Here is a 10376-nt window from a genome sequence, read left to right as displayed (position 1 = left end):
CCCGGCACTGGAAGGACGTTAAGTCAGGGCAGGAAGACGAGGGAGAGGCTGGTGCAAGCCGTCTGGCCGGAGACCCATCCGCAGAGCTGAAACCTCGGAGGGTACAGCGAGGGTAAGTTTCAGAATTTAGGGGTTAGACCGAGCAGCAAAGACTTGAGATTGTTTCGTTCAGATATTGTTGATGGGGTGTGTGTGTGTGTGTGTGTGTGTAAGAAGTCCCCAACTTTCCCAAGAATGAAGGTAAGGACAGAGGACGTTTGAGGTGTCTATGGGACGGGCATCCGAGTGGAAATGTGCAAAAGCCCTTGGATATAAGTTCTAAAGCCATGCCTGGGGGTCACTGCCGTGTGGTCATTTATTTTTATTTCTTTAAAGTATTTCATTTTATTTTTTGTATTTTGGGGGAGGTAATTAGGTTTATTTCTTTACTAATTTATTTTTATACAGGTACTGGGGATTGAACCCAGAACCCATGCTAAGCACGTGCTCCACCACCGAGCTACACTCTTTAATAAATGTTGTCATTTATTAAACCCAAAGGTTCTAGGAGATTATTCACAAAGGGCCGAGTCTGTAACTCTGAAGAGGAAATACAGGTTCCAAAATCTAATGCCTGAGAGTCAGACTTTCCCTGCAGATGAAATGTCATTCAACCAAAGCATTTCAGAGTCAACTTCGACAGTTTTGTAGCGCTAGCTACAAGTGAGAAACTTTGCCATTGTTGTTACAGAAACTTTGAGATTAGATTCTTCACCTTTCACTACAAGGGCAAGAATCAAGTCTGCACTCAGCACACTTGCCAATTACAGTGAGTGTTAAACACTTAGAGAATTTAGCTCTTGAAGCTCCTTGAAAAGGGAGAGACAGACGAACACCTTGCCCGTTGGGGGCTGTTAAACTTTTTCAAGTGCTTCAAGTAGCCCCCTGTGGAGGCACTTACTGGAAAACCATAAAAATGTTCTACGTGAAAGACTGTAATTTTCTTGGTGGATGGAAAATAATGGCGTGTGCGACAAATATTTCCCTGCCTTGGTACACAGAATGGTTTTATTTCACTTCTGACAGTAACCTAAATCATAATACCAAGTTGATAGAGTATTAATTGGGTTTTTAAGACGTTTTATGTTGAGACGAATGTCAGTAATTTATACTTTTTCCTGCACTGAATCTGCATTAAGGAAAGACATTTTCACAGCAAGCACCTGCATTTAATGGTGTGGGTGATTGTGGTAAATTATTTGTGAAATTGCTTTGTCTTCTTCCCTCATGGAATGTTTCTGTAATTAATTCCCTGATCTGTTGAAGCCTCGGGTGATGGTTTCCATCATGTGCTGGTTATTAAATGGCCGCACAACTTCGAGGAATGACAACTTACTTCCGTTTCAGGGCTTTGCACGACCATTCGGGACTTGGTTCTATTTTGTAAACCTCTGCTGGGCATCTAGAGTCTTCCCAGGGGCGTGTCTCTGCTGTGGTTCCCACTGCAGAGGTGAGAGGACTGAGGTGCACCACGACTTCCCTTCACACACTTCGGACTCTCCCCACGCACGGGGTCCATTTAAATCTGCTCTCCTGGGCTCCTGAGGCCCTCTTGCATCCACTGTGTGTCCACTGTGTGTCCACTGTGCCCTCTTACACGAAACCAAAGAGCCCAGCATCACGTCCCCTCTACAAGAAGGACATTCGGAGTCACGCATCGTGAGCACGAGGGGGGCCCGGGCAGCTCAGGCCGCGGTGCCCCAGGGCCACCGACCTAGCGACGACACGCAGGCCGACGAGCCTTCGCGAGACGGAAACAAGCAGGGGAGTCGCGGGGCTCCGGGGGAGGGCGCGCGGCACGGACACGTGCGGTGCCGTGTGTGGCGGGCGCGACCCTCCCGCGCGGGCTAGGCTCGCAGCCTCTCCCCGGGCGGGGGCGGGGGCGGGGGCGGGGCGGGGGCGGGGCGGGGCGGGGCGGGGGCGGCCCGCCCACGCCCGGCTTCGCAGGGAGCGGCGCAAGCGGCGGCGCCCGCCTGGCCCGCCTGAGCGCCCGGGCGCCCGGGGCCCCGGGGAGCGAACTGAGAGGCCCGCAGGCGGGCACGAGCCAGAGCGGCGGCCGGGAGCTCCGAGCAACGAGGACGGAAACCAGAAGGCTACCCTCGCTCCTTCGTCCTGAGTCGCTGAGGCGTGATTTGCTTGTTCGGTAACAGAAGCAACGTGTGTAACGGCTAGTTAGCTAATGAGCCTTTGGAGCACGGATTCTGTTCATTTATGTGGAACATCTGAGCTTTCTGGGCAGCAGTGAGTGCCTTGGCAGCTCCTGCTTCCGAAAGCATGCACAGCCACTTGCCGTCAGCGTCTGTCCTCGACGCCGTCATGATCCCGTCCGGGCAGTTCACCGTGCAGAGAGACCCACATTCGCCACGTTTCTCGCGGCCTCCCCCGCTGATGGGCGTAACTGTATCCATATTCCCAAGTACTTGAATTCTACTGGCTTTTGCCCCAACAGGCACCCAAGACACCCCAAGGGTTCCCTAGCTTTCCAGCAACACCAGCAGGTGGAGACCAAACTTCTCCAGGAGGACCTGAGCCCGTGGACGCGGGCTCCCCGAGGTCTGTGGTCTGGAGCTGCCCTTCCCCCGGATGCCATGGACCCTGGGCACCTCTGCCCTTCCCACGGGCATCCTGCCTGCGTGGCAAGGCTGCCTGCACCCCCATCTTTTGTTGTCATTTTTTTGTTTGTTTCTTTGTTTTTTGGGGGGAGGTAATTAGGTTATTTATTTTTATTTAGGTACTGGGGAATTGAGCCAGGACCTCGAGCATGCTAATGGCCGTCAGGGTCATCGCGTGAGTTGACCTGAGAGCCCCTTAGCTCTCAACACAGTCAGTGCCCCCATCTTACGAGATTGTCTCTCTGTTGCTTTACAGAAGAGAGAAAGGGGCTCAGTGACTTGTCCAACGTGGAGATAAGCCAAGACCAGACCAGAAGAGCGAAGGCCACTGTGCAGGGTGTGCTGGAGCCGGGCCGTCAGCCACGCCCCGGACCGGGGCTGTGGGCGTAGGGGGAAGACGTCCTGTGTGACTGGGGCGGCGTGCTTGGCTGTCTCTGGTTGACTCTCAGCTGGAAGACGGGGCAGAAACAGAGAAGCCGGCAGTTATTAATCAGATCCCGTCTGTTCTGGGCTTCCTGCTGGAGAGGCCGCAGCCGCTCCCCGGGCTGGCTGCAGCGGAGGCCGTGGGGCGGGCTCTCCTGTGACATGCCGTTTTTACATTCAGGCCCTCGGTGTGTGTTTCACTTGGTTTTGTTGACCAGTGCAAGTCACTTGTCTCTGAATCAGTTTAGGATGGAGGAGAACATTTGTATTGACTCATGACAACCATAGTCACTGATTAAGATTCAAGAACAGCTTTTAGACGCATAATCTGTCTCTACATAAATTACATAACAGGAGGCAGCTCCAGCAGCCGCTGGCGGATAAACTCACGTTGATCTATTTCTTGGCACGAGCAGATATTTTTATCTGTCATCTCCATTTTTTGGGACAGGCACAGAGAAATTTCCATTTAGTATTTCACAGGAAGTATGAAAGCTTCTTCACAAGCAAAAGTCTGCAAATCTCCTCTGTGTTAAATATATATATGTGTATGTATGTATACACACAAGCACACACACACACGTACACACATACACGTGTCTACATGTGTACACACACCCCTACACATAAGATCCGGAACGACCACACAGGTGCACGTAATCACTCATCCATCACTCTGCCTCTCGAGTTCATACCGTTAGATGGACTATCCAAAATTCAGTACCTGAGCACAAAATAGTCTGGAGTAAACAGGTATTTTAGTATAATGTAAAAATTTCCTTTCATGGCACAAATGTATTGTTTTTGGTGAAAAATTCAAATATGTGTTCTAATGCTTTGCCTTTCTCTTACGAAGTCAGTAACAGACACAGAATTTTTGTATTTATAATTTATGGCTTATGGAATCTGATACAAATCACAGATCAGAAAATGAACAACAAAGCTTTTCATAAGTAAGTAAATGGTTCATTGGCAAATGATTTCTATGTTAAAAGGAATCTTAATTTTAAGAAAGTTCCAAAATATGGAATAATGACATAAAAACGTTGAGCAGAGTGTAAGTTTTGCAGGTTACAGATAAAATGTCTGTAATGCTGTTTCTGCACTCATCACCCCCGGGGAGGCCCCACTCATCTCTGCAGCCCCGCTTTCCTACCCCCGGCCTCCTGCCTCTCCTCAGCCCTGCCCCCAACACCTCTGTGCCGCTGGCTTTCCCCTGGCTCTGAGCAGCTGTCCCCCCGGCCCCACACCCTGTCTCCTATGGTGCCTCAGATCTCACCTCCCCAGGCACCACACTTGGCATCTCTGACCCTTCTCCCCTGAGTCATTATCTCCTTGGAGAACTTCTGCTTCCACGCCTTTGACTGTAATCTCTGCAGCCACCGGCCCTGCCTTGGTCAGTTTGAGATGCTGTAACAAGTTAACTCAGGCCGGGTGGCTTAAACAAGAACCTCATTTCTCACGGTTCTGGGAGCTGGGAAGTTAGCGACCCAGGTGCCAGCGCAGTCAGGTTCTGGGTGAAGCCCTCTTCCCGGTTTACAGATGACCGCCCGTCATGTCCTCACGTGGGACGAGCAGACGGAGGGAGGCAAGCTCCGCTGTCTGCTCTTGGCCACTCCTCTGGTAAGGGCGCCGGTCCTGTTCACGGGGCTCCTCTCTCAAGACCCAGCCGCCTCCCAGAAGCCCCGGCTCCTGAGACCATCGCATCGGCAGCGAGGATTTCAGCATCCGGGTCTGGGAGAGACACAGACGTTCGGTCCACAGCAGTTGCCTGCCTCTAACAGCGTGAGGATCACCCGGGAAACGTGATACAAGTGCGCACGCCTTGGCCGGAGGTGCCGATGGAGCAAAGCCTTGCTTCATGTCCACGTCGCCCGGCACACGTGCGTGCAAGCGCACCTGCCTCCCCTGACGCAGAAGCCCGCTTCCCGCGTGGGCGCGGCGCCTCTCCGGGTGCCTGGCTCAGCCGGAGCCGTGCGGGGCAGGGCCGCTGCCCCGCGGGGCGCTCCCCTCGCCTGCCTCCTCCCAGGCCGGCCCCGCGGCCCCCCTGCCTCCGCTGGGCCCCGGGCCGGCCAGGCCCTCGACCCGCAGTCCTCGCCCGGCCAGGCCGGCCGCCTCTCCCGCTGGGCCTCCCTCCGTCCCCTCAAAAGCCGCCGCCTCAGGGAGCGCTCTGCCGCCCGCGTTCCCTGCGGAGCCCCGGCCTCCGCCCTCGCCCGCGCCGCTCATGCTTGCAGCCCCGGGCCAGGCACAGCCGCGCCCACAGCCCGCGCCCTCGTGCGCACGTGCGGGGCCGCCGCCCGGGCCGCGCCAGGGGAGGGAGGAAGGACAGGAAGGAAGACAGGGAGGAAGGAAGGAAAGACAGGAAGGGAGGAAGGAAGAACAGGAAGGAAGGGAGGGAGGAAGGACGAACAGGAAGGAAGGAGGAAGGAAGAACAGGAAGGAAGGAGGAAGGAAGAACAGGAAGGAAGGAGGAAGAACAGGAAGGAAGGGAGGAAGGGAGGGAGGAAGGAAGAACAGGAAGGAAGGGAGGGAGGAAGAACAGGAAGGGAGGAAGGGAGGAAGGACAGGAAGGAAGAAGGAAGGAAAAACAGGAAGGAAGGGAGGGAGGAAGGAAGAACAGGAAGGAAGGAGGAAGGAAAAACAGGAAGGAAGGGAGGGAGGAAGGAAGAACAGGAAGGAAGGAGGAAGGAAGAACAGGAAGGAAGGGAGGGAGGGAGGGAGGAAGGAAGAACAGGAAGGAAGGGAGGGAGGAAGAACAGGAAGGAAGGGAGGGAGGAAGAACAGGAAGGAAGGGAGGAAGGACAGGAAGGAAGAAGGAAGGAAAGACAGGAAGGAAGGGAGGAAGGAAGAACAGGAAGGAAGGGAGGAAGGGAGGGAGGAAGGAAGAACAGGAAGGAAGGGAGGGAGGAAGAACAGGAAGGCAGGGAGGAAGGGAGGGAGGGAGGAAGAACAGGAAGGGAGGGAGGGAGGAAGGACGAACAGGAAGGAAGAACAGGAAGGAAGGAGGAAGGAAGAACAGGAAGGAAGGAGGAAGGAAGAACAGGAAGGAAGGGAGGAAGGGAGGGAGGAAGGAAGAACAGGAAGGAAGGAGGAAGGAAGAACAGGAAGGAAGGGAGGAAGGGAGGGAGGAAGGAAGAACAGGAAGGAAGGGAGGGAGGAAGAACAGGAAGGAAGGGAGGAAGGGAGGGAGGAAGGAAGAACAGGAAGGAAGGGAGGGAGGAAGAACAGGAAGGAAGGGAGGAAGGGAGGGAGGAAGGAAGAACAGGAAGGAAGGGAGGGAGGAAGAACAGGAAGGAAGGGAGGAAGGGAGGAAGGACAGGAAGGAAGAAGGAAGGAAAAACAGGAAGGAAGGGAGGGAGGAAGGAAGAACAGGAAGGAAGGAGGAAGGAAGAACAGGAAGGAAGGGAGGGAGGGAGGGAGGAAGGAAGAACAGGAAGGAAGGGAGGGAGGAAGAACAGGAAGGAAGGGAGGGAGGAAGAACAGGAAGGAAGGGAGGAAGGACAGGAAGGAAGAAGGAAGGAAAGACAGGAAGGAAGGGAGGAAGGAAGAACAGGAAGGAAGGGAGGAAGGGAGGGAGGAAGGAAGAACAGGAAGGAAGGGAGGGAGGAAGAACAGGAAGGAAGGGAGGAAGGGAGGGAGGGAGGAAGAACAGGAAGGGAGGGAGGGAGGAAGGACGAACAGGAAGGAAGGAGGAAGGAAGAACAGGAAGGAAGGAGGAAGGAAGAACAGGAAGGAAGGAGGAAGGAAGAACAGGAAGGAAGGGAGGAAGGGAGGGAGGAAGGAAGAACAGGAAGGAAGGAGGAAGGAAGAACAGGAAGGAAGGGAGGAAGGGAGGGAGGAAGGAAGAACAGGAAGGAAGGGAGGGAGGAAGAACAGGAAGGAAGGGAGGAAGGGAGGGAGGAAGGAAGAACAGGAAGGAAGGGAGGGAGGAAGAACAGGAAGGAAGGGAGGAAGGGAGGGAGGAAGGAAGAACAGGAAGGAAGGGAGGGAGGAAGAACAGGAAGGAAGGGAGGAAGGGAGGAAGGACAGGAAGGAAGAAGGAAGGAAAAACAGGAAGGAAGGGAGGGAGGAAGGAAGAACAGGAAGGAAGGAGGAAGGAAGAACAGGAAGGAAGGGAGGAAGGGAGGGAGGAAGGAAAAACAGGAAGGAAGGGAGGGAGGAAGGAAGGACAGGAAGGAAGGGAGGAAGGAAGGGAGGGAGAAAGGGAGGAAGGGAGGGAGGAAGGAAGAACAGGAAGGAAGGGAGGGAGGAAGAACAGGAAGGGAGGTAGAGAAGGGAGGGAGGGAAGAGGGGAAGGAGGAACATGACTGTAATGAACAGCCAATCCCCAAAAGTCATTCTGCATTTTAACATTCCTCACGTCCTTTTCCTTTTTCATTTTTTCCTCCTACTTTAATCTAGCCTCTTAGTGGCTTAAACTCACAGAGCAAAACAATTGTTCAGACACAGGCCCCGCTGCTTTCTGTGCAGCAACACGTGAAGAGAAAAGGAAAGCCTCTCCCTCTCAACAGCCGCAGCTTTAGTTTAAAAGAGTTTGAGCCTCCTTGCCCCAGGATACGGCGCAGAACTGGTGTCTTTCCTGATTTAAATCCCTTCTGAATGTGGCCTCTGTTGAGGGTTTGGTGCGGCTTGAGAGTTCATTTCGACCTGGTGGATTCAGATAAAGTGAAATTTAATTAAACTAAAAATCCGAGGGTCCTTGTCCCCGGGTGACACACAGGAAATCTATATCCATGACCGTGGATTCACTTTCAAGATCTTCTTGCCTTGGGCAGTGACACCAATTGTACCACCAACAAAGTAACCCGATTCTTGGCTTTTCCAAGTCAGGAAAGCCTCACGATGTCACGGAAGCTGCCCTTGGTGGGAAACTGAAGCCGGGGGCGTGGGGCTGAGACCGGACGTCTGCACAGGGGTTCCTACATGTCACCGCCTGAGTTTCTAGGATGGGGGCAAAACACCATTTACCCCATGGGGCTTTTATAATGATCTAACTAGTCACTGCGTGAAAAGCACTTAGGAAGTGCTCACTAAATGTCACTTACTACAACCTCACGCAGAAGCGTGACTCTACATCTGACTCCAGCCATGTTTATTTTAAGGTTTCCCTAGTTACTCTTACACAGCATTAATCTTTCTTTCATTTTGTTGTTACTCATTGTACTGCTTCAATCTCCACATTAGATAGTAAGTATTATTGTGATTATAATTGTAATGTCCTAATTACATGTTAAGTCATGGCTTTCTGTGAGTCCCCTAAAGCCTTTTAATTAAATAAGTCATAACGCCAATTAGACCTGTTGATTACAACATGTATTCATTGTCAGTTTCATTCTTGATACACATTTGCATTAAACTACAGAGTCTTTTAAAACTCTAGCTGGCGGTGTTACCCCATCCAGCTTGACTCCTTGCCACCATGCGATCGTCGGCGCCGGGGAACTTGCTGTCTTATGATTTTATCCTTCTCAGGTAAGGCGAGCGTTCATCAAAAAGGCAAAAATGACCCGGAAGATAAACAACAGGAAAGATCTTCCAAATGAATATTCCCTAGAGAAATATTAATTTAAGGAGATAAATAAGACATAAAATAATATTTAAATGATTCTAGCTTATATAGACAGCCATCTTAAACTATTTTTGTGTGTGTCAATTGTCTAATATTTCTATAAAATATTTTCGTTTTTCAGTGCCATTAGGTACCAAACTCAGGACTTTTTCAGGAAACTTGCTAAGAGACTCCTGAGGGAACTCGGAAGGGTGTCTGTCCTCACCCCGAGAGCGCGGCCCCCCGCAGTGGAGAGCGCGAGCTGGCGCTTTTGGCTGAAGCCAGCTTCCAGCCCAGCTACACACAGTCGGACCTTGTTCTGACGTCTCTAGCGGACACAGCCCTTAGAGCATGGTCTCATTTACTGACCTTAATCACAGTGCGCACAGCCTCAGCCTCTGTCCTCCCTATCTGGTTTTCACTCTTTTAAGCTATTTTAAAATGCTTCTTTCTTTAGACTGAAAAACGTATTTCAGAGTAGGCTTCCTTTTCTTTCTTTCTTTTTTTTTGTCTTTTCCAAATTAGCAGAAAGGATATGGACAGTGTCCTCGGAACCCCAGCATCAGCACTCACTAGGCAGGCGGTGCTGGTCCCCTGGCCGGCTTCTCCCCCCTCCCTCCCCTCCACTCCAAGACGAGGAGAATTCTCTTCGCCTTCCAAACACGTTGCAGACGTGTTCCAAACAGAATATGGCGTGAAACTATCATGATTATTATTTTTTACTGTCAACTTCCACCCAGTTGCGGTCACCTGCTAGCGTCTAAGGGGTGATCATCAGTGCTTGGTAGTCACGCAGTGAGTGACCGCTGCTTGGATATTATTGGATGTCACTACAATACACCTAAAGATACTTTGAAATTCTGTAATTTGGTGCATTACTTTTATGTTGAATTGTCTTAGGTCAGTGTCGCTGTCGTGTAAGTCATAACCACAGGAACAGCACCTTGGACTTCTCCTTGTGTGTGTCCGCCTGTTTCCAGCTCAGTTCAGCGGACGTTCACTGGGGAGCAGCTGTGTCCCAGAACTCCTCTGATGACACCGTGAGCCCGGTGAAGAGTAAACTCTGAGGGGATGAGAGAAAAGTGGGAGAAAAATAGGCAAGGAGAACTTCTTTCAATTCCATACAGTAAACACAATGATAGAGGACAAACAGGGGACAGTAAGGACCCCGAGGGAAGCACCCTCAGGCGTAGCCAGGTCGGGGAGGAGGAGAAGGCGGCTGCAAGGGGGACCCTGGAGGTGAGGCCTGTCTGGAGATTTACAGCAGCCTGCTTCCCTGGGGGGTTTGGGAAGGACCCGCTGGGGGGTTCAGAGGCGGGTGCCATAGACCTGGGGCTCTGAAAGGTCTAGTCTCACACCAACAAAAGAATGAGCAAATGTCTTACTGCGCTGCAGCTCGCTCTTCTGGGCTGAGCAGCTGTAGATGCCTCGTATTGTTGCTATTGATCAAACTGTAATTGTTTAATCCAGGAGAACAAGCTGTGGTCTGGTGAGATATTTGGGTCATTCTGTTGTTGGTGTGAGAATTACAGGCAGGCCCTGCGCCCGGGGACCACTGTTAAACCAGCAACTTACCACACGGAGTGAGAATCACCTCTGGCGGGTGAGAGCTCCCTTCTTTCCAGTCCGTGCTGTGGAGGTTTTCGGATCAGCTCCACGGAGCGCACAGAACACCTGGAGAACGGACCTGACAGCAGGCAAGGAGCAGGTGGATGGCACGAGAAGCCAGTGGTTACTGGTACCTCGCGCAACAG

At 52.2% G+C, this 10376-nt stretch overlaps 1 long non-coding RNA gene across 1 annotated transcript; it reads left to right on the top strand.

Moving 5' to 3' along the window:
* Nucleotides 1-2045: 2045 nt before the first annotated feature.
* On the top strand, nucleotides 2046-4054 carry LOC140690190 (uncharacterized). Its single transcript, XR_012065372.1, has 2 exons — nucleotides 2046-2592; nucleotides 2908-4054. It is a non-coding gene; the product is annotated as an uncharacterized lncRNA (long non-coding RNA).
* Nucleotides 4055-10376: the final 6322 nt, after the last annotated feature.

Source organism: Vicugna pacos, chromosome 29 (assembly GCF_048564905.1).
Source record: "Vicugna pacos chromosome 29, VicPac4, whole genome shotgun sequence".
Lineage (NCBI taxonomy): Eukaryota > Metazoa > Chordata > Mammalia > Artiodactyla > Camelidae > Vicugna > Vicugna pacos.
This window is presented reverse-complemented; position numbering and strand designations above follow the sequence as displayed.